At 39.1% G+C, this 24,977-nt stretch overlaps 1 long non-coding RNA gene across 1 annotated transcript; it reads right to left on the bottom strand.

Annotated features, from left to right (window-relative positions):
- Window positions 1-301: 301 nt before the first annotated feature.
- On the bottom strand, window positions 302-13,652 carry LOC122460296. The gene is made up of 3 exons (XR_006281532.1): window positions 13,579-13,652; window positions 6,022-6,026; window positions 302-314 (listed from the first exon to the last, which is right to left on the bottom strand). It is a non-coding gene; the product is annotated as an uncharacterized LOC122460296 (long non-coding RNA).
- Between the last annotated feature and the right edge of the window lie 11,325 nt (window positions 13,653-24,977).

Here is a 24,977-nt window from a genome sequence, read left to right as displayed (position 1 = left end):
TGGATTTTAAATTCTCAGGCATTTTCAGTTTTTTTTTATACACACTACATTATGAATTATACCCATATGACAGCACAGGCATTCAGCTACTAGTCTTGGAATATATCCCCAGAACCAGCACTGGTGGGCATCATAAATTCCAAAGGGTCCTGACTACAGGCTTTGAAGATATTGTTCCATTGGGATCTCACAGCATCGCAACTGTGTCCCTGGTCAGCTCATGGGGTAGTGCAATTATATCCTGTGTCTTACACACAGCTCATTACAATTCCAAGTTGCAGTTTTAGAATAACCCTGAACATGAAATGAGTGATCTGTGTGCTGCAGGAATAAAAATAAATAAATAAAAATAGGACAGTTGCCAGGATCAACGGATCTCAATATGATTAAAATCTATTATTTGGAAATAAAGATGATTTATCATAATAAAACTTCACCACATGACTCAAAGCATAGAAACATTAAAAAGATGACTGTATTCATTGAAGAGACCTCAGGAGGTCATCTAGTTCAACCCCCTGCTCAAAGCAGGGCCAATCCCCAATTTTTGCCCAAGATCCCTAAATGGCCCCTTCAAGGATTGAACTCACAACCCTGGGTTTAGCAGGCCAATACTCAAACCACTGAGCTATGGGGAAAGTACAGGAAATAAACCACAAAGAGATCAACTGATCATGCCAGGCTCACATGAATAGAAAAAAATGTACGGAACAAACTGCTACTGAGCCCATAAACTACAATTCTGCTTAAAACAGGCTGCACAGTCTACTTAATAGCTAGATATTAATTTAATTTTAAGGATCCCAATTTATGTCACCCCTGGATATTCATAGAACCTTTGCTATAGTCCGAGGCAATTATTTTTTTGTCTAAGTTTCATTGGGTTTGATACGCAAGTTGTGTAAAAACACATTTCCTAAATTATCCTGTTGACTTCAGTGGGTCTACTCATAATACAAATATCAGTGGAATATAAATTAGTAATGAGACCCAAATCTTAAAGTGCTCTGTTTTTTAATCAGGCCACTCCCATAAATATCACGGGGAAGCTAGTCTGAGTAAGGACTGAGTAAAAATAAAGACCTCTGAACTTAGCAGCAGAAAACATGTGCAAATACCTTTGCATGAGGGTAACTTACCCACCACTTACCTATCACCACTCTACTTCTGTGTAGCTTCTTCCTGTGACTTGCCTGTCACATTGAAAACTTTTAGGATGCACTTTCTAGGGGTTAAGCCGCATAAGTTCTGAGCTTTCTGTCTTGCAGCTTTATCAGAGGCAAGAACATCATTATCTCTCTCTCTGTTTCAAACCAGTGCCATGATACAACTTCCAGCTGAATGTAGAAGCAGGGGCTGCTTCAATATACTGCTTCATCAGGCAAATAGACAGTAGGGCCTGCCTCTTCTTCAAGATGAAAGCTTCACTTTCACTGTGCTACTACCTCTTGCCATCCCAGTAAAGGAAAAATCAGAGATCTCAGGAGAATTTCATCTTTTAGTCAGATATGCCCCTAACCCTCAAAGCCGTTAGGCAAGCTATGGTGCATTTATTTGGCCAAACAGCTTAAAGAAAGACTATAGCTCCAAATGCCAAGGCAATTTACATGTAGCAAAAGGAAAGGTATTTCTGACAAATGTGAACAGTGAATGCAGTTAAAAGTGTCCATAGACAAGATATTAATAATGGTTCCCTGTACCATACTTACAATGTAAATAATCCTAAAACTGGCAATACCTCATCTGCTGGTAGGAAGATAAAAGAAAACTTTAATTGTGCTTTCTGTATTGGATATCTAGATCATAACTACAAAACAAAAATGCAAAATGAATGCAGATAAAAATTCCAAACAGACATCAGGAAACCATGTCACACACATTCTAATGAATATACGGAAAGGAGGTTGCTTTGGAACATTATTTAGGCCAAAAACACCAGGTCATTCAAGAGAAAATGAAGTACCACTCTGCAAAGGATCTAATGCTAATAACAAGACTGGTTCTTCCTCATAATAGACTCATAGACCTTACCATCAGAAGGGACCATCATGATCATCTAGTCTAACCTCCTGCACATTGCAGGCCACAGAATCTCACTGACTTCTGAAATAGACTCCTAACCTTGGGCTGAGTTACTGAAGTTCTCAAATCATGATTTAAAGCCTTCAAGTTGCAGAGAATTCACCATTTACACTAGTTTAAATCTGTAAGTGCCCCGTGACTGATGCTGCAGAGGAAGGAGAAAAAAACGCAGGGTCTCTGCCAATCTAACCTGGGAGAAAATTTCTTCATGATCCCAAATATGGCAAGCAGTTAGATCCTGAGTATGTGGGCAAGACCCACCAGGCAGACACCTGGGAAACAATTCTCTGTAGTAATACAGAGCCCTGCCCATCTAGTGTCACATCTGCAGCAGTTGGGGATTCTTGCTATTGGCAGTTGCCAGTTGGCCACATGCCGTTGTAGGCAATCTCATCATACTGTCCGCTCCACAAACGTATCAAGATCAGGTTTGAAGCCAGTTAGGGTTTTTTGCCCCCACTGCTGCCCTTGGAAGGCTGTTCCAGAACTTCACTCCTCCGATGGTTAGAAACCTTCACTTAATTTCAAGCCTAAACTTGTTGATGGCCAATTTACAGACATTTGTTCTTATGTCCACATCGGTGCTGAACTTAAATAACTCCTCTCCTTCCCTTGTATTTACCCCTCTGATGTATTTATAGAGAGTAATCATATCTCCCCTCAACCTTGTATTGGTTAGGCTAAACAAGCCAAGCTCTTTGAGTATCTCTGCACCTGTTCCAGTTTGAATTAATCTTTCTTAAACATGGATGACCAGATGAGGTCTCACCAGTGTCTTGTATAATGGTACTAACACTTCCCTGTCTCTATTGGAAATATCTCACCTGATGCATCCTAGGACTGCATTAATCTTTTCCATGGCCACATCACACTGATGGCTCATAGGCATTCTGTGATCAACCAATGCATCTAGGTCTTTCTCCTCCTCTCACTTGCAACTGATAAGTCTCCAACTTATAACAAAAATTCTTGTTGTTAGTCCCTAAATGCATGACCTTGCACTATTAAATTCCATCCCATTTCTATTACTTCAATTTACAAGGTTATCCAGATCTTCTTGTATGATATTCTGGACCTCCTCTGTATTGACTATTCCTCCCAACTTTGTGTCATCCACAAATTTTTTTAGCGCACTCTCACTTTTTGTGCCAAGGTCAGTAATAAGATTGGTCCCAAGACCTATCCCTGAGGAACTCCACTAGTAACCTCCCTCCAGCCTGACAGTTCACCTTTCAGTTTGACCAGTTGTAGTTGCCCCTTTAACAAATTCCTTATCCACTTTTCATATTAATCCCCACCTTCTCTAATTTAACTAATAATTTCCCATGTGGAACTGTATCAAACTAATGAGTAACACATTCCTCCACAAATGGTCACATTCATTTCAGGGTAATGTACTGTCCAACATGATTAAAGTTAGCTGAACGTGGCCCACAGTAAATACTGAATAGCTTGATCTTCCCCACTGTAACATTTCTCCTGTGACTCTAATATCTGTCAATATCAAAATGTGTCAACATGAAAAACCATATAAATGTATACATTTACTCTGACTCCAATAGGAGTAATGTTGGACCCTTTGGGAGGTTTTTCAGAACAAAACTTCAAATAAGTTGATCAGTCAAGGTATTGAGTGACTTCACTGGCTTCAGCAGAAGTTGAGAATGTTCAGCTCTTTGCAGCATCTGAGCTCTTAGATATTCACACATACACAAACTTTAGTGATACACTTTTTCAGCTGCATGTAGCAAAAGGTGTACCCCCTGGCAGCCAAAGAAAATTCCCCTACCCTGTCTTTGAAAGTCACAGGAGGCTATATCTTTAGGGAAACAAAATATCCATTCTTGTTGATCCCTGATACCTCAGTCCATTTTCTGCAGATGAGATCACTGAAGTATTATGTCTCAGGGCAACCTCAAAGAGAGGGCAGGGACACGTGCATTTAAATAACAAGAGCCCTTATGGCTACAAGGTTACTACAATGTTATTACTGATATTTTGCATGTTTGCATATACTATATGAGTACATTCATATTCTGTACAAACCAGTTAGTAGGGACCCATCTTGTTCGTTAGTTGCAACAAGTTCAACATTTGCTTTGAGTTTAGGAATGAAGCCTTACTCATTGATTCTTGTTCTCACAGGATTACAACCTTTTGTGTACATTGCTATTATGATTCAAAGTTGCTTAAAAACCGTGGGCTGTATCCTCAGTTAAAGCTGTACTGCGCGCAGCACTGTTTGGAGGGCACAGAACTGCATACCAGCACAATGGGGCTAACATGGTTGTGGCCTATAAAGGCTACATCACTCAAAATGTTAAATAAAAATAGGTGGATTTGGTGGAACAAAAGTAGCATAAAGTTAATATTGGTGATAGGGCTGGTGTGGAAAAATATAATCCCATTTCATGAAAAATTTTGAGGTTTGTCACTTTTATTTTGCATCAGAACAGAACCAAGACCTCTCCAATTTTTTATGCAATAAAAAGCAAGAGACCCATGCTAGTATAGCCAATAGCCTGGTGGTCAGGTCATTCACCTGGGATGTGGGAGAACCAGGTCAGTACCCTAACCACTAGGCTGTTACATTTTGAGGGGTTTTTTCTCTCTCTTTTTCTCTCTCCTTCCCCATAAACATGAGGAAACCTTCCTAACATAAGTTTAATTGAAATTGATATATTTTTGCAAAAAGCTTCAGATTTGACCAATCAGCATTTTAAAACTAAAAAATATTCTGTCAAAAAATTGACCAGCTTGACTTTCCACGCCCCTGATCTTACTGGTGCTGTTTGCAATGCTGATACCCCAGGGCTTACTTAAAACAGACATGGGACTGAGTATGAACTGGGAATTAGTATAGCATAGGGGCGTGTTGTCCATGATGACCTCTCTTTTTTCTTATCATACTTCCTTTTTTCTCCTACACTGACAACAGAAAGCCAGGGGGAATGGCTTGAGAGCTACTCCACCTGCAAAATGACACCAGAATACTCCACCTACCCTGGGGTGATCATTCTAGGATTGACAGACCAGCCTTAGAGCCAGATTGCACCAGCAGTGCAATACAAAGTAGCCACACCAATGGGGGGATGCCGAATTTGTATTTATACACTAGATAGGGCTAGAATCAAAATACCTGCAATCTGCTATTCCTTCCTGATGGTCAAAGAACAAAGGGGAAAATGGGTGAATGTTTTCACAACTCTTCATTTCTGTTTTACATCAAAATTTTCCAGTCAGATGGAACCGACACCCCCTGGCAGCATACATACTGTACCTGCGGTTAGAGCAAACAGCCATAAGGCACTATGGAAAATAGGGATGCCCTTCAGTGTGTCAGCCAAGCAGGATTGCAAAACTCAGTTGCTCCTAGAAGTTTTTATTTCCCAGGCTGTACTTTCAGGAATGTCGTTAAAGCTGTGGTTGGTGCATTTAATTGGTGTTTGGAAAGAAAGAAAGTTAACATTACCTGCTTTGCTCTGGCTTTCAGCTGCAGGGAAGACAGAATTTCTTTTCTTTTTCCAGAGCCAAGATCGTGATGCCAGTGGGATATTTTCTTCAGAAGCAAGATACAATGCTAGGTGAAAAAGAAAATGTCATACTCTGAGGTTTTTATTTCAAGTTATAGTAAGGATTTTTTTTTGTAAAATAAGACTAGGGTTAGTTAATGTGCAAAGGAAAAGAGTAAAAAGAGAGGCCAGAGATATAGCATGTAATATACAGAAGATTACTTGGGCACTCCTATTTTTACAATATGTCAAAATAAAAAAGCAAGGGGAACTCAGTGAAATTTAAGAAATACATTTAAAAGATTCTTTTTATCTTTTTTTACACAGTATATAATTACCCATGTAACTCACTGACAGAGAGATAGAGAAATGGTCTGAGCACAAGATGGGGAAAGAACAACTCCTGAGTTTCAAATACAGCTTTGACATTGCCTTCCTCTACTGTCTTGGGAAAGTGTCTTTTGTTCTCTGCCTCAAATTCTAATCTGTAACCTGGGGATAATACTTAATTCCCCATAGTGGTGACAGTGTTAATTTGTTATAGTCTTTAAAATGTCTTACAGATGAAAATCACTCTACAGTGATCATGAATAAGTCACCATTCACACCATGGCATATATCTTTATTCTTTCTGATATTACTGTAAGGTAACTCTTGGTAATTGCTGACATTTTAATATCCTTTATAAATGCTGTATATTGCTTACACTTCAAATAAATATGAGGCAAACAGTTTGGTAGGAATGATAAAAGAATAAGGGTCAAATCCCTGTCAGGTCCATGACCCAATTAGGTGGAGAAGGGAATGGGGCATAAAGCCAACTGATGCTCCCTGGGCTGGATCATCCCCCTGTGTGAATTAGACCAATTTATATGGTGGTCTAACCTATGTCAGCTGATAACAGCCCCCTGTTACACAGCCAGGGATTGCTGGAGCACAAGCTGCTCTGCCTTCTTACATTGACATGCACCTGACATTTGAAGGAAGAAGTGTATGCAGGGAGGGAGAGGGGGTTACTTCATACAGTACCTCTGTCTTGATTCTGCATGTACATTGTTTAAGCTAGTTATGCAAAAAACTAAATTTTTATATGAAGAGAAGTACTAGAGATAATAAACTCTAATCAGTGTCACTTCCTCTGACAACTATCTAGATATTTCATCTGCATTGCCAAAGAAGGGAAGGGCAAACACAACTCGTTACATTTGTCTGTTTCCTGTTGGCATTTATTGTGAGTCAATCTATAGTAGAATGAGATTTCATTAAAGTGTTTTCATGTGCATCACTGCCAAAAGTACAAACAGATATTAGTCTCTCAAACTTAACGAATCTCCTTATCTGGCAAATATTTAGCAGATCAGGAATTTGCTGAAAGCAGGTAATTTCAGTTTCCTATGGGGAGAACAATTTAGGCGGGGCTGAATTAAGACAGCACAAGGCCCTAGCCACACCCCAACATCTGGGACTTTGTAAGTATTCCTCATTACCCTGCCCCACAGAAGTAGCACCATCCCCCACAAGGTGTGGTAGTGGCAGAAACCCAGAGAAACTATCTGCAATCATGGCAGGAAATTAATCTTTGGGCAGGCTGGCGCTGAAGCCTCTTTCCAGTTCTGTATATGGGGCCTATAACGCCACTTGGTAGGAGGATCCTATGGAAGGATGCCTCCCTCTGTTCCAAAAGAGAATTCTACAGGGAGGCCCCTCTTGCCACTTGAGCAGAGGGCTGTGTATGTGTGTGTGTGTGTGTAGGGGTCTTCTGTGTGCCAACTCACCAGAGGGCATATGTATGTGTGGGCTTCCCTCGTACCAACTGAACAAAGGGCTCTGCTGTGGTGGAAGTGGCAGAGCCCTCTCACCCTGAGGGCTTTGTCAGAGTAGTAGAAATGCCCCTCTCATAAAGCCCTGTATTGGCTGGAGTGTTGACACAGTCCCTTGGCTGCATGAGGTGGAGACACCCAAAACTCTTTGTTCCAGAGGTAGGACACCCACTACGCACACAGGGCCCTTCTCTCTGATGCTCAGTGGCAGCCCTGCCTCCCACAGTGGAACTGCAGAAAATGAGGATGGTGGGTCCCCAGCCTCAGGGTCTGCTCTGGGGGGGCCGCAAAGAATGGCAGAAGTCTACACTGACTTGGTAGAACCACCACACTGTGACAGCAGCAGTGGCAGTGGGCTGGAGAGGAGGGAGGCCCTGGCCTGCTTGTCTCCTCCTTGACTGCCTGAAAAATGGGGAGCCGCAGTGGCAGCTGAGGAGATGGGAGATGCTTAGCTTCGTGAGTATAGACAGCAACAGCTGCAGTCAGTGGCTTCTGATCCAGTTCCCCAGTAACCCAAACAGAGGTGGCACCAGTAACCAGAGCCACATTGTTCCTCCCAGCCAGGTGAGAAGTAAAGGAAGTGGCATCTGGCTGCCCTGACTACCATCAGCCATGGTGGTTCCTCCAGCCAGTTCTCTCCATGAATGGAGTCCCAATGTGTTGTAATGTGCAGCCTGGTGTGATGAGGATTGAGCAGGGAAAAACAGAAAAGGAGTACCTGTGGCACCTTAGAGACTAATAAATTTATTTGTTAGTCTCTAAGTCTCTTTAGAGACTAAATTTATTTGTTAGTCTCTAAGGTGCCACAAATACTCCTTTTCTTTTTTGCAAATACAGACTAACACAGCTGCTACTCTGAAACCTTAGCAGGGAAAGACATTTTCCCTCTTTCTTGGCTCTGGATGGAGCAGCTACTATGTTCCTGTCTCTTGTGGACCAGACAGCCTCATGCAGGCAGTCTGTTCCTCTATGGTCCACGCTGTGCATTAGCAAGACATCAGATTAGGGTATTAAGACATAGGGTTATTATGCCTAGTGTTTACCCAAGCCCTGGCCTCTTTAGAGCATATATATATATGCATTACCAAGTCCCCATTCTCTCTGGGAACGAATGGCTGTAGATATAACATCCTTCATCTCTTTCTTTTACACCCTGAAGTCATTGGAAGATTACCCTAATGATTCTTTCAATTGAGGTTTGCCTCAGGGTGGATAAAAATGGTGTTTAAAAACAAATCTGATTTAGTTACATAAAAATAAATCCATTTAAAATTAACTGTGAAATTATGACACATTATGTTCCACCCTACACTTACTGTATTCTATTACAATCATTTAAATTAAAGATAAATATTAAGCAGGACTTGTTTTCTGCCAAAGTTTTTAAAAAAGTCAAACTGAACTGGTGGAAGCCACTGGCTAACATCTGGATAAATTGTTCAAGAGTTAAACCAGTTTTTGACAGCAATAGCCTCTTTTGCAGGTGCAGAGAAAATATTTTATACATTTCATTTTTTTCAACTAGTTTAGTTCAATGACTAGATCATTCAAACTTGAGAAACTAGTGGGAGTAGCAGAAGCAGAAAAGCTTGTTTTCCTTTTCCAATCTATAAATAAAAACTAGGTGTGAGAGGAAGAGATTTGCTAGTTCTAAAACTTAAAGGACATGGTGACCAGAAATCAGTTGAATTCATTAACTACAAATATTTGCTTTGTTTAATAAATTATGTTTAATACAAAATATGTTTTGATAAACTTGTCTCTTATGTATCTATCAAATTAGGATAGTTTTATTTAACTAATAATAAAAATAAAATGCTGTTTTTGAGCATTTTAATTGAATGGAAATTTCCATCCAAATAGAGCTTGATACAAATCACAAGTAAAAAATTAATCAGCTAGTAAATAATAAATCATCATTCACTGTTTTCTAACACAATGAAAATGTAAAAATTCAGAATCAGAATAAATGTATCTTAAGCTATATAATTGCTTAAATAAATGTGTATAGATATAGTGTATTCTCCTGGTTAGCAAAAAGAAGCACCAACATAAGGATAAAAGTGATATTTAGTTGTGATTCAACATGTTTAATGGTTCCCCATCAATGAGAATCAGCCTTTCTTCCAGAAAATAATTTAAGTACCAATGCCAAACATGATTAAAATCAGTTATTTAAATAAGTTTCTTTTTTTGGTGACTTAAGTCATATTAAAATTGGTGATTTAAATCACTTTGATTTCTGTCAATCCAATATGACTTGCTTACATTATCACAAACTGATCTTAACAGTTTTTTCTCGAAGGAATATTAATATATGAGAAGATCTTTGAACATAGATGTCACAATGTTCTTTCATATAGTCTTTCCCTCTCACCCTCTTTCACTTTGATCAAACCATATTTCTTCATTGACAGTTCTTGAGCAACTCAGCCTTGAGCAACTGCCTTGCCCAAGGCATTGCCTAATGGAGTTGAGTAACAATGTTGCTAACGTCATTCTTCTTAATGGGTCCTAGTCTCTGAGATTTTTCTGAAACAAATATGAGTCATTAGAGTTGACCGACTTCTTAGCTCTGTGATACTAAAACTCATTCAAGTTACAGGATCTCCCTAAATTCTCTTATAATGAGAAAGATACACAAATATAGCTAAAATATCAATCGAAAGCCTAGTATCCACAATTAATACTACAGGCCATTAAAGTTATACATATTTCTGCTATGAACAGCAAAACCACCATAGCAGTGATGGGAAATACAGCTCCAAACAACTTTCCTTGGAAATTATATGTTGTAGTGTAATGTTATTGGGGAATGAAAAAACGGACTTCATTAATATTATAACAATGCTTCACATTTATATATTACTTTACATATTCAAAGCACTATACAGGTATTGAGAGCTTAATCCTCACCACAACACTGTGAGACAGGTAAGCAAATATTAATCCCAAACTTCTCATGCCCGTTTTATGTTCAGCTGCCTGAGAGTTCAAGCATGAAATAATGCATTAATACCCTGAGTGCCATGTATCTGCAATCTTTGACATATTTAGCAAATAAGAAACTTCTAAGCAATTTGCTTGCTAATGGATGTGTGGTATGTATCATTTTTAAAATGTTTTATTTATAGAAATGGTGAGCATGTGGGTGTTGGGGTGTTACAGTGTATTCACAATCCGATCGGTCTATTAGGATGGAGCCGATTGTTCCCCTCTTTGCGTCAGCCCACAGAGCAGGTCTGATGAACCATGGGGGAGTGGCATCATGCTTCTTCCTCCTCTTCCCTGTTCAGGATCCTGCTTCCTGGAGTGCAGCAGGTGTGAACAGACCTGCTATTGTTATAGGCTGCAGTGCAGCCATACAAGGGAAGGGAAGGCTTCTTCCTTGGCCCTGTGCACCTGCATGCCTGTGAAAAGCTCTCTGAGTTTGACTCTCTAATTTTACTGATATATTATCTTTTCCCTCAGCAATATTTGCATAAACATACAGTCTCAAATGTTCAAAAGTGACTAGTGATTTTGAGTGACACAGGACATGTCCACACTGCCCCACAGTTCGGTCTACGGGGTGCAAATAGCAGCACACACCAAAATGCTGTGTGGACGCTGAGGGCACAAACTAAAAGGTTCCTAGTTTGTATTAATGTAACCGTGCACTTTGGGAAGCACTGCAAATCACGGCCGCATAGTCCAAACTGTGGGGCATTGTAGAATAGTCCTCAATTGTTGGGTGCCCAACTTGAGCCACCTTAAGTCCAGAACTTCAGAAAGTGCTGAGCACTTGCTATCTGAAAAATAAAGCTCCTTTAAAGCTCAAGATGGTCATCCAAAATCTGAAACCCCTCAAATCACTAGTTGCTTTTGAAAATGAGGGCTAAGGTGCCACAAGTGCTTTTCTTTTTGTGAACCTTTTATTTGTAAGTGTTCATGTGTTGCAGAGCAAAATTTATTTAAAGAAAGTATATTTGTGAGCAGAACAAGAGCAAATCTATGCAAACAACTGATTTTTCAGTTCACTGGTGAAACCAAAAGCATTTGTTTCAGGGCTACCTGAAATGATTTTTTTCTCTAATTTTTCAGCAAACCAAAAAGATCCAAAATATTTGTTTCAGGTTCAAAGAAATGTTTTTTCAACCTGGAACAATGTTTTGTTTTGTTTTTGTCTTTTTTAGCCTTTCAAAATTTTTTAAATGAAATTGAAGTTAATTTCAAACCAGAAAGTTGTTTACAATAAAAAACAGAAACATTTCATTTCAAAATGTTAAAATGAAATTTTTCCAGAATATTTTTTAATAAAAACAAAATTTATCATGAATTCATTAAATGTTTTGATCAACTCAAATCTATATTTTTCAGCAAAAAATTGTCTGAAAATGTTTGACCACTGCTAGATAAGATTCTTGTTTGAACCAAATATTTTTCCTACATTTTGAAGTTAATGTTTTCTATTTTTGTGCTATGCATGAGCCACGTGTTATATGCTTTATGTGGAATGTTATAATGACAAGTTATAGCTCACTAAAGGGAAACCCAGTAAAAATAACATTTACTAAAATCAATAAAAAAGTTTTTCTGCTCCTATTTCATATTCTCCTCCTGATGTCAGACCCCTCTGACAATAATATTACTTGTCTTGCAAATGATTATGATGTTACAAACAAGTTAATAACTTCAGGTGAGAAGTACGCAGCAGGAACATAAGAACTGGTGAACAAAGCTCTAGCTTTCATGCAAATATACCTAATAATAAAATGCATGGGAGGGAACAAGCATGGAATGCATAATATATAAGCGGAATTGTTTGTAAACAGAATGTGCTTCTGAAGATTTTGATGGGACATCAAGTGGCACCTTGTGTAGGCTTCCCAAATTCTGCCCCTAAGAGCTAGGGGTTTTTTATATTAATTATTATTTGTCTCCTCCTGCAAAGCAGAATTGCACCAGATCCATTGCATTTTGCTTCTCCACAGCCACAGAAATAGGGGACAGGATTTGCACCACACTGAAAAATAAATGGGCTTAATTTTCCTCTTGCTTACACCTGGTGTAAATCAGGAATAATTACACTGCTGTCATCATTGAGACCAGAATCAGGCCGAACTTTGTTTTTCTTTTATTATTCCTGCTTACTTTTTAGTTGTTTCCTGTGTTCCTTCTTTTACCTTCCATATTCTTATTTGTTCCATTCCTTAGTCTAATAGATGGATTTATAATTTCACTCAGAAGGAGGTTTATTTTATTCATTTGTTTAAACATTTCTGCTTTGATAGACCCTGTTAGGAATAAAGAAAAGGAGTACCTGTGGCACCTTAGAGACTAACAAATTTATTTGAGCATAAGCTTTCGTGAGCTACAGCTCACTTCATTGGATGCATTCAGTGGAAAATTCAGTGGGCTGTATTTAATAAAATACCCCACTGTATTTTCCACTGAATGCATCTGATGAAGTAAGCTGTAGCTCACGAAAGCTTATGCTCAAATAAATTTGTTAGTCTCTAGGGTGCCACAAGTACTCTTTTTCTTTTTTGCGAATACAGACTAACACGGCTACTGCTCTGAAACTCTACATGGAGACTTACTGCATGGCAAGCTGGGGTGTAAATAATTTTACAGTGCTCTAACTTGCCGCATGCTAACTTGCTGTGTGAATCCTGCTACAATGCACTAAAAATACCGTAGTGCACTCTGATGTATTGCTGCAGAGGTCAAAGTGCACGATGAAACTTTTAGTGTAAAATAGCAGGGAACACACAATAACTTAGTGCCTAGCAGGCTAATGTGCAGTGAATTCACATTTTGTCTTGCCACACAAAAGTTCCCATGTAGACAAGCCCTTACTCTAAATGAACAGGCCAAATTAATTCCTAATGTAAGTCTGCTTAAGTCAGTGGAGTTAGAAACCAAGGATGTCTGTGTCCCATTGTATTTAATTAATTTTTGTTTGTTTTGAAAGCCTATTCTGAGCTGGGTAAAACCTTGTTATAAGTTACCTTAAAACCCCATTGAGGTTCATGGTGGTGAACTCACCCTTCAGTAAATATAACTTTAAACATAAACCTCACCTAAGACAAAAGGTGTGAACCCACCCTCTTTTTTGGATGAGTATTGTTTTGGGGGGGGTGGCGGGGGGAGTGGGGAGAGAACACACAGACTGAGGTCACAGACAAGAACAGGGAGAGGCAGAGGAAAAATGGGAAAAAAGCCAAGCAGGAGCCTGTAAGCACTGTGTAACCCTTGAAAAAACTAGAGAGCTTTTGGGTCTGGTATTGGCTAAAAAGGCTTGAGGCAGTAAGTAAAGACACTGCTGTCTTTGTTCGTTTGTGTTCAGGGACACTGGCTTTGTAAATTCTCTGTAAATAAACAAAACTGCATCAGAGAAATACCCGATTATCACCAATTAATACTTCCAACTGGAGTAAGCCCTGGGTCCCAAACTTTGACTAGTTGCTAGGTTCAAAAGAGGCATTACCTACACTTTTTTGATAGTGCCAATTTAAAAAAAAAAGCACATTAAAAGTTTGTTTTCTTGTGAATGAAATGGTTGTTTTACAAATTTCTAAAGCAAACTATTAATGTTAGCTGGGGTTTTATCACCGTAACATTCAGAATATTTACCCTACATTTCCTAACCTCTCTTTCTGCAGATGTTGACAATTTGCAATTATTAAACCACACTTTAAATACAACAGGCTTGTCTCATGGTGTGACTTTGGGGTGTAGACTGCAGCACAGACTGAAGAAGGAAGATACATAGTATATACTGTTACCTTTAATAAAGTAATAAAATATTTGCAAATCAAGTAGTGGCTTTCTAATGGGACATTTGAAGAAGTCATGAGATCCGGCTCTGTTTTTGTGATCTTCTCACTAGCTTGAGCCTTCTGAAAACAACACAAAATCTCTCCTCTTCCAAAAGTACAACTGTGAGCCACCAGGACGTTATAAAAGGTTAAACAAACATTCTTACTCTCGCAAGATTATTAGGTTTGTTGGTTCTTTCACATCTCAATCAGCAGAAACAGGTTTCAGTGCATATTTTTTTGCTACACTTACAACTGAGCTCTTTCTGAACATTCCTTAAACAGCTACAAAATCTGGATCATCTTAGCTTTACTGAACTTCGTTTGTAGCTGTATAGCCTAAGAAGCGAAGAAAAGGTAGTAAGTCAATTTTCAAGCTCTGCACTCAGCTTCCATGTGCAAGCCATCAAATATGTTAAATAATATTTTCCTTGCACACCCCTTGTGCTCCCAGGAAGCTGTGTACCGTTATTCTACTGAGCAAACATTTTACCTCTTTTCACTAGAGAATACCCGAAAGCAAATTTACCTTCATCCATGGTAAACAATCTGAAGATCAGAGACTGGCACCACACAGGTAAAAATTAAACCTATTGTATGTCAGACTCCTGCATTATGCACATATTGATCTCAAAAAATGCAAGAGCATTGCCAGGGAACAGGATACTGTTTTCAGTGGGAAGTAAGAAGTGCTTTTGATGGGGATCAGGTTTCTTGTTCTGCCAGGGATCCCGCCATTAAGGAAATTAGTTCTGATGGTCTGTCCTACCTACATTTATTTGTGTAGCTACTTACACTGAAAGCTACAAGTGACGGCTTTTTCCGGGCGGTTAGTTTAACGATCAAATACAGCTCAAACCTGCTGTCCTGCAGTCCAGACTAAAAGTCAAGAATTCACATTATATTCTTCAAAGCATAGATATCCATATAAAGGCCTAGAGTAGGTGATTTACACACAGCTTTGTACATGGGCCAGCATAGAGCCCCATTGCTCTGAGGGATCAATTACAAAGACTGAGCCTTTCTCCCCAATTTCATTGGCATACAAAAGGGGTGCACACCATTCAGATGGTGTAGATTATTCTCCTCTCCCACGTTCTGGCCCTAGTCTGGAAGTTTGTGGGAGGGGTGTGTCGAGCCATGTCCTGCCCTCTTCCTGCATCCTTTCAGGCAATTTTCTCATGGAGGAAAGAAGGAGTGATTAGTCCTTGCTTATAGTAATTGCTATTGTGATTGGTCATCGTGTGGTCCATGCAAGAGTTGGTAGGGAGGCGTCTAACATGACCTCCAACCCCAAGTACCGGAGAAGGGCAGATCACAATCCGGCCCTAAGAAAAGTAACAACTGAGTTGAGAATTATTTCTTTTATGTTCTTTTTTTTCTCACTTGTATATGTAGCTCTCATCCTGCCCAGGCACCAGTATGCTACACGGAACTCTAAAGTGTGTGACAACAATGCAAAATAAAGGACACCCCCTAAATTCTTAGAAAAGAGGAAATTTAAATGATCAGAGATTGATGAACTGTTTTGGATGCAATCAATGCAAACTGCAACCTTCATTTAAAATTAAACTCAAATCTTTTTGAGGTTTAGAAACATTCAGTTTGCAAATATCTTCTGCAGGTCTGTGCTGCCTAATTTCTGTTGAAAGAATGTGAAATATGATATTCTTGTTACAATTCCACACCTGATGAAACCAGGAAACACTGAATATTTCATGAGACAGCTTGTTTTCAGGTGATTTCAGGTCCAAATTTCAGATAAAAAATGGTTCAGATAAATGTACAAGCTTGCACATGTTTATCTGAAACGGCTTTTGAGTTTCTGATGTTTTTGTAATGTGTGAAATTGGTATTAGATTTAGAGCAACAAACTTCCCTGTGTTGCAAAAGTGCTTTGTGGGGAAAACGTGTACACAGGCCTCTTGCCCTTCCCCCCAACCCCATGCAGCTGACAAAGATCAGGGCAGAACGCAGACTTATCATACCCACAAGCATCATGGTTCCAGCTAATGTACCTGACAGCGAGCTGCTATGGGGGGCATATTCAGTCATCCTGGGGAAAGACTGGGCCCAGATCCTCTCTCCCTCTATATTCATACTGCTGTCCAGTAACTCGCACTGGGGCAAGCATGCATGTATTAATCCCTTCTGGAATAGTGGTAAGGAGAACTGTAAAATGGGCCACTCTCAGCCTTTTGTGAACCATCCTAGGCAGGGCAGGAAGAATGGCTCAAGCATCCCCAGATAGCTGCTATTGTTCTGCTGCCCCACCTTTGTGACTCAGAGGAACAAAAGCAGAAGTTTTCTTTATAGCATAATCTGAAAGAGTGTGGTTTTTTATTGTTGAAACTGATTCATTACCATTAATTAACAGAAGAAACTTTTGACTGGAATCTACTTACAAGTTAATACACGATACAACTCACAAGACCATTCCATTAGCACAATAGCCTATTTTAAGTAATATCTCGTAATATCTGAATTGGGTGTGATTTGAAGGAGACAAATAAAGTACAATACTGGATCTGTTTGAATTTTTTCAACTGAAAACTTTTTTCTCCACCAAAAAAACATTCTCTAAACAATTCTCTAAAACTATTTTTTTCACACATTTCACTTTTTGAAATTGTCTGAGTTTTATTTTTATGAAAAAATGTTTTCAGATTTTGATTTTCTTTGTGCCTCTCCACCACCATTTTCAGGGGCAAAATGGAGGGGAAAAGAGGGTGGGAAGGGAAGGAGGAGGGGGAAAAAAAAGCAGAAACAGTGAAAATTGAGTATTTGAGTAAATCAAGTCCTTTTGAAACTACAAAACAAATATTTCTGAAATTTTCTCATTTTTTTCATGTTTCCCGCAGAATTTTATATAATACAAGCGATTCGAGGCTTCTATTCAATATATTTCGTAAATATTTAAGGCTCCATAGAAAGTCACTACTGATAGGTTTTCTGGAATAATGGGCTATGCAGCTCCAACTTTGCCTTTCACTCCTTTTACCTCACTTCGATCACTCTTATTGTGGTAGTGACAAACAGCCCCAGTCATGGACCAGACCTCATTGTGCTAGCCACTGTCAAAACAAAGCAAAAAGACTGTTACTGATAGACCTGACAACCAACTCCCTTTGTATTCTTTCCTTCCTCTCTTTCTCTTCTTCTTTGTGCTGGCCCTTATATTTGGAACAGCCTCCATCTTTTTGTTTGCCAAATGACGAATCTTTCTTGAAAACACACTTTCTTTTATAATGTTTTTCATTAATAATCACTTAGGGATGTTTTAAAAAATTAAACATCAGCACCAATTTGAAATTGGACATGACACTGTTTGGTATATTTTGTATCCAAACTGCACGGTTGGTGTCAATTAGAAGAATTCAGGCTTCTTGGGTCAAGAACCTTGTCTTATTTTTGGTACAATGTAATCACAATGATGATGTTAAAATATTAATAATAGTTCTGATCGTATTTTTGAGTCCCTGGGAAAAGTAATCCCTGGAGGATTGATTAAGTCTAGAGTTCAATCTGACCTGAAATACCACATTTGAACCTCTCTCCTTTGAGGATATTAAGATCTTGTTCCTGATTTGGATCTGAACTGCATTCCTTGGGCAATCTCTATTATAGGAGAAATTCCAATGTCAAATCCAAATGTGCCTGTACTATCAAGAAAATTAGATTTGGAGTTAAATCCAGATCCAAATGACCCATCTCTAGTTAAATACCCTGGTCATTTTCTCTCTTCTAAATGAAATCAGCACAACTTAATTTTTTTTCTGATGAAAGACTCATATTTTTGAACCCTGGTATCACCTTTAGTGCCTTCAAAGCAAAAATATCCATCAAGTATTCCAGTCTGGAGTAAGGATTATAAAATTATAAAAACAAGAGATATTTCTGTTATCTTGATGGGCAGAACAAGAAGTAAATGCTGTTAAATACATGAATCAAGATGCGTGGCAAAAGTATTCTTGATCCAAATTCTTTATTGCAGGTCAGAAGAGATCTGATATCTTAAATTTCAAATGAGGAACAGACACTTAACCTAACAAGGAGTCAGGCTGAAAATGCTATAATTCTACTTGTGGAATCTCTGTCTGTCTGTCTCAATTTTTATGTGTCAATCATTTTGGTGGTGTTATTGAGGGAAGGCTCCATCAAGAAGTAGGTTGTGTGTTTTGTTATGAGGTTTGAGGTTATGCTGACCTCTTCAAGAAGTGAGTCCCACAATCATGGGCTAGTTCTTGAGAAAGCTTTGTTTCCTGTACACAAGATTTTCACTCTTGATTTTGACAGTTCCGTTGCTCCAGTAGAATGTAGCTGTCACAAGAGGTCTCTTGTTTCCCAAAAGAGCCCAGTCCAAATTAGTGCCTAGTAGCGATTATTATTATTAGTTTTCTCTTGAAGTTTTATAAACTTATTGTGCCTACCTGTCTAGACCTCATTTTTCAGCTATTTCTAGAATACCTTCAGAGCAGACAATGACAAAGAAAAACGGGTTAGAAACTTCTGCTATAAAAAAATCCCACCTCTTCTGTTATTTTAAGCCAGATTCTGCCTTCAATATTTCTTTTTATCAGTGTCAGTTCTATCACTGCGTATAATATTTGCCAGAGTAAGCATATAATATACTAGCATGAATAGACCTGCACATTCTGTAAATCCACTGCCTAATTCTTTCAGTATCCAATTCTGAGACCCTTATACATACTGAATGGAACCTTACCCTTCAAGTAGTCCCATTGATTTCAAATTCAAGGGAGAAGAACTGGGCCCATATAGTGTCTGCACACCTGATCTAGAACGTCCCTATTCTCTGGGTTGCAGTCCAGGGACCCTGTAACTGGCAGCCAAAGTCTACTCCCTCAGACTTCTTGTTGCCTCCCTGGACCATTTCCTCTTCTATCCTCCAGAGCATGACTGAAGATTCTCTCCCTGCTTCACTCTTTTTTCGTCTTTGTTTTTTGGTGCAGCAGCCTCATCATATAGGGATATGACTGCCACTTTCTTCATTTTTAGCGAACGTTTTTATATATATTGATCTTCTTTCACCCAGTCTAGTATCCTTAAGGAAACACAGCAAGGCTTTTTCTGCATCATTCCATTTCCCTGACATTCTCACTAGTCCTCAGGGAAAAGTCTCTGATTCCAAGCTGACTCAATTTTTCATAAAGAAACTTTCTTTCCATAGAACATTGTCCACAATGCCACAGAACATGATCAACAGTTGCTTTGGTTTTGCACACATTACACAGCCATCTTTTTGTCTTTTTAAATAGGTTTAAGTTATTTTTTAAGGCACAATGACTTGTTCACACACTAAAAATTATTACTTCTTTTTTTGGTCATGACTATGGAGTGTAGTATAGTCTTTGATTTTTGAGCATACATCATAAAACCTTTGTCCTTTTGTTTCCTTAGTCTATAGTTCTTGCCATTCCTTCACAAGCTTCTTTGTTACTACACTTTTAAATTCTTGTCTACCTACAGGTATCTTAATGTCCTCATGTTTTGCTGCTTTGTCAGCCATCTCATTTCCAGGTATTCTGGTACGCATAAAAATCCATTCTATTGTTACACAGATACCTGCTTGCATTATTCCTGTAGTTAGGAACATTATTTCACTATGTCATTTCTGCTTTCTAAAGTTACTGTTCTGGTTGTCATAATGCCTGACAAAGAATCAGATAAAATTGCTCCTTCAGCCAGTCACGCTTACCCAGCTTAGTGCCAACATTATCCCCATTAATTCAGCCATCAGAAGTCTGTTCAATCCATATAATTGTGTTTGCTAAGCTCCCAGCAATCTTCACAGATCTGCTTTGTATTTCTGTTTTCACAACTCCCTTTTACCTTTGTCCCAAAAGTTGGATCTAATAATTTCATCCTTAGATTTATAGGTGCTTCTCCATTGGCTATTTGAAGCATAATGCTATCATTGCACCACATGTCAATCACAGAACTTGGGCCTGGAGAAGTTAGAAGTTTCAAAGGGTATATCTACACAACAAAGAAAAACCTGCAGGGGGGAAGGGTCCCAGACCTTGGGCTCCAATCCACGGCTGGATGTCTACACAGCAAAGAAACAGCCCCACAGCATGAGCCTGTTGGCTAGCATGGGCCAGCCGCAGGTTTTTCTTTGTTGTGTAGACGTACCCCAAGAGTTGTTTTTGAGGCTGATTCAAAAGCTTGGCATCCATACTCTAAAACTGATCTTCTCAATGCTCTAGACATCATTTATACCTTCTTATCTGCATCCCATTTGTTTCCAGCTACACTTTTATGTAAGTTCATCCTACTTTTACACTTATGTATGATATCATGTGACCTTTCCAAGTTCAGTTTCTCACAGACATTTCTCCAACTTTTTTTGGTCTTTTTGACAATTCTTTGTGCCACCACCTTATATCTTTTATAATTCATTAAATCTTTACTATTCATTGTGTGTTTTGCATGTTGTACATCTTATTTCTTTCCTTGTGTAGTAGAAAGATAGAGCCTGAGACATCAGGCCTGATATAAGGGGCCTGGTATAAGGCCTAAGGCCCGAAAATCAGGCCCTGCTGATATAATGCAAAGTTAGCAAGAGTCAGGCTCTGAGCAAAAGCCAAGCCCTGTTACAAAACACCCCTGCACGAAGGTTCACTATCAGGAATATGAACTTGGCAAGAACATGGCTGCTGTTGTAAACGCACAAACACTCCTAAGAAGTGCTAGGCACTGGACATTTGCATAAATCCATTCCAGAAGGATTGTGCTGAACACCCCTGTACTAAATTATAGTTATAAACACACTCCCCCAAAGGTGGTACCGGGGCCCACAGAGTCCTTTTAAAAATAAGGTCAGGATGACAGGGTGATGGATAGAGATGTTTTGATCCAACCAACAGGTACAAGGTAAAGCGTGCTGGCTAACCGTATCAGAGGGACCATCCTTACCTTGTTTGTATCAATGTATAAAAGAAGGGTCACAGAGGGGAGAACGGAAAGTCCTTGCTGAGCTGGTCCATTGTAATGAGGATAAATGTGTTAGTGTATCTGTAACCATTGAACTGGGGCACTACGATTGTGCTTTGTTAACAGTAAATCTAGCCGAGCCCCTTTGCTACTGAACCGAGTCTTCTTGGCAATTTGATCAAGGGCTGCTGCACCTGCAGATCTGGCACAGCACACAGAGAGAACACACACACAGCCAACAACAACTGACAACACCTTCATTGCTCATTTGCAATCCTCATTCCACCTGGGACCCGGATTTCTAAATTGGGGGCAGTTTGATATTTTGTAGATTGTCAAATCAGCTGCTGCTGTAATTCCTTTTATGATGTTGTTATAGAATTCTCCTCGGTGGTCACTTGTGCAATTACTACATAAACATTCATCACGTTTAAAGTTGAAAAGGCCCCAATCATTTTGGATTTGAAAAATCCAGCCAGGAACTCTTTTTGTGTTTTTGACATTTCCTTGGCTTTGGTACTCAGTAAGCACTGGGACGTGATCACTTTCCATTCTGTCTTCTTTATGAATTTCCCAGCTGCACTTATTAGCTATATTATTTATTGCAATTCCCAAATCCAAAAGCACCCTTTGTGCCAGAAATTTCCTGGCTTTATAATCAGCCCCTCCCCAGCGGGGCTTCATTACAGTGCTGCCAGGTATGTTAACTGGCCTAATCAGGCCCACATTAACTCTTTCAGGGCATGTGTGGTGTACACACCCCATCACAATCCCACTGATTTAAACTGGGCTAGGATTTTACCTCTAGCTTCTAAGATGATGATTGTCAATCATGTCATAGCCCACATTGTTATGGAAATAGGTGATTTTAGTTAATTATTATTAATAATTATTTATTCCTTTTAATACATGAAATTTCACTAGCATTTTGTGTGATCCTCAATGGCCAAATTGTGGTTTACCATAAGACTTAGGGAACACCTTCATATTCTTAGAAATCTAAGGTACAGAATATATTTAATGCAATTAAGTGAATCATGAGGATTAGTGTTAATTAATGTAGTAGTGTAGACAGATGAGTAAGGGGCAGTTATTCCACTCACAAACCTGGGATAACACCACTTTTCCACTCCAGAATAACAAAGGTAGAAAGACAAGGCATTTTTTCTCCTCATCTCTCTGGAACTCTCACTCTTTCTCCCATACACTCTAGTCCCACAGAAATGAGTATGCATGTTATGAAGCTTCCAAATTAAAGGGGCTATCTATTGCTAATTTAATTACTGTGTGTGAAAGTCAGTTGAATCCTGTAATGTAGGACTATTGTTTTTATTTTCAGGTTTCAGTTTATGGCTAAAACTTCTGTTTTCCAGCCTCTCGAGGAATGCCTTTCATTGTATATTAATTATCTTGGCTATTAGAGTCATTTTCAGAAGCTGAAAATCTATGTGTATTGTCTGTGTTCTCAGACCACTTTATTCTGTATTATTGAAATAAGCCAGGAATAAAATGGAATAGGCCCAGAGACTCTGTTTATTGCTGACATTTTATGATTTTTACTACAGGGCTGTAAGAACAGGAACTAATAGTTTGGGAGTATTTGATGAGGCATGTACAGGCATTTAACCAAGACTACTATTTTTCTTTTGCTCTGTCAATAATTTCATGAGCTTTTCACTTTTCCATCCAGCATTTATTCCTCTTTTTTACTATAATGTCCAATCACCTTGTGTTCCTAGTTGCAGAAAGTACTGAAATCAAAACAGTGGCATTTTGCTGGGCTTTTCTCTCAGTAGCTGTTTGCAATTACTTCTTTTTTGTGGTGGATCTGTCTGACTCATCGGTCTTCCTGAAATTGGAGTAGTGAATCACCAACAGAGCTGTACTGTACAGTCAGCATGGCCATGAAAAAATGCAATAATTTGTTTTACAGATTACTTGTTGGTTGGTTAATGGTATCATCACTCTTTTCCAGAATGAAGATGTTATAACATGTGCAAAGGCTCCTTTTCTAGGATTGTTTATAAGTTGCAATACACAGAATGAGGCATTATTGTCATGGTACAAGTTACAGAGGGAGAAACACAAATGTTCTCCCTCTCTTGTAATTTTTATCCTCATCTAATACACACACTATTCTCACAGATGATATTGGCATACAACCAAATACACAGCATTTAAAATTATACTCATTTGCGTCTAAGCTGGTGGTAAGTGATAATGATACTCAGGATTCAGTTCTGCTCCCCCCCTCCCTCCCGAGAAATGGGACTCCTAGAAAGGAAGCAGCGCTAAATGGGGTGAGTGGAATTTCCCCAAGTCCTTCTGCCTACATAATGCAGATGGAAGCTCTAGGGCATTCAGCAGCAGACTTTATTTCTGCTTCAGAAATGTTGTGTTCCCTGTAGTGCCCGCTGTTGCTGGAAGTCGGTATGTATACTGGGAAGAAACTCACTGAAATCTCCACCCATGGGTCCTTCCTTGAAGAACTAGCAGAATTAACTCCTAAGGGTGGGCCTTTTGTGTATTCTGATACCAAAGAGTAGCCACTGGTACAATGTTTGAGATCTCTTGAGGAGGGACCGTACTGCAGCTAGCCTAAGGGGACTCCAGTCATGATTGAGACTGCTGGATCCTATGTAACCTAAATACTAAGGACTAAATTGTTGCATTAATTAACTTGCATTGCTGCCGCAGGAGCATTCTTGGTGCATTGTGGTGTGGAAGTGTAATCTGTGACATCTTCATTTCTTGTCTTCTTTTGAGTGAGTTGCTCCTCAATGGGAGGAACTTGGTAGCAACCTCTGCACTTCCCTGAGCACTGGAACTGTGATTCTGGCTGGCCCTTACACAGGCCCCATAAGTTAAGGAGTGGCTTTTTACTCCCTTCCCCTTCCAAGTACACAGCCACAAAAAGGCCATTTATAGTTTTGTCCTTAGTTATAATGACACATATAGCTCATGTTGCAAACCTCTGAGATACAGCAGCAAAAATTTCCAGATGGAAATGTTTTTGCCCCCACCAATATAATAGACTAAGTAGAGAGGGTCTAAAATGTTGCAGTGATAACTTCAGAGAGACCCATGGAGAGCTCAGCACCTACTGTTGTTGCTGAAACCAGAATGTTGGGATTTCATTACGTTTTTTTACCTGGACCTGCACATTGTATGTGTTTGATTCCTCTATGGGTGGTCACATTTTCTTTCTTTGTTTTTAGATTGAACGTATCTCTTTCAGTAGCTCTGAAATCTTGCTCTCCTGGCTTTTCAGCTGCATGATGAAATAGAGGGGAAAGAGGAGTAGAAAAACTGACTAAACCAGTCAGTGAATATTGGGGTAGAAAAGATGTTTGCTACAAAATAGGGTTGCTGCTTTGAATCTTGAGACATTAAAAAATACAAAGGATAAAACTCTAGAAAGTAGAAATGGGACAGTCATTCACTGGCAGGAGAATCGTCTAGATGACATTTCAGTGACTATGAATCTTTGATTCCTTCATCCTACATCACAGTATAACTCTTGTTTTAGCACATATATCCCTGTTGATTTATTCAGAAAATCTTTGCTCCTTTCTGAAGGGTAATGCCTTCACCAAGCCTATCCAGATCTTTCTTGCTGCCTCTAGCGCCAAAGCTAATCATGCTTCAGTGGATCTCATTCAGAAGAAAACTGCACTTCACTCTAACCAACAGCCTATATTTTTATATCTCATATGCATGAGGCATTATGGATGTGGGTCCTACACCGAAATTGGCCTGTTTTATGAGAATACAATCTAATTTTACTAACTGTTCACCTTTAT

This window comes from Dermochelys coriacea, chromosome 5, assembly GCF_009764565.3.
Source record: "Dermochelys coriacea isolate rDerCor1 chromosome 5, rDerCor1.pri.v4, whole genome shotgun sequence".
In the NCBI taxonomy this organism is placed as follows: Eukaryota; Metazoa; Chordata; order Testudines; family Dermochelyidae; genus Dermochelys; species Dermochelys coriacea.
The sequence above is the reverse complement of the archived record's forward strand: the minus strand, read 5'-3'. Positions and strand labels throughout refer to the sequence as shown.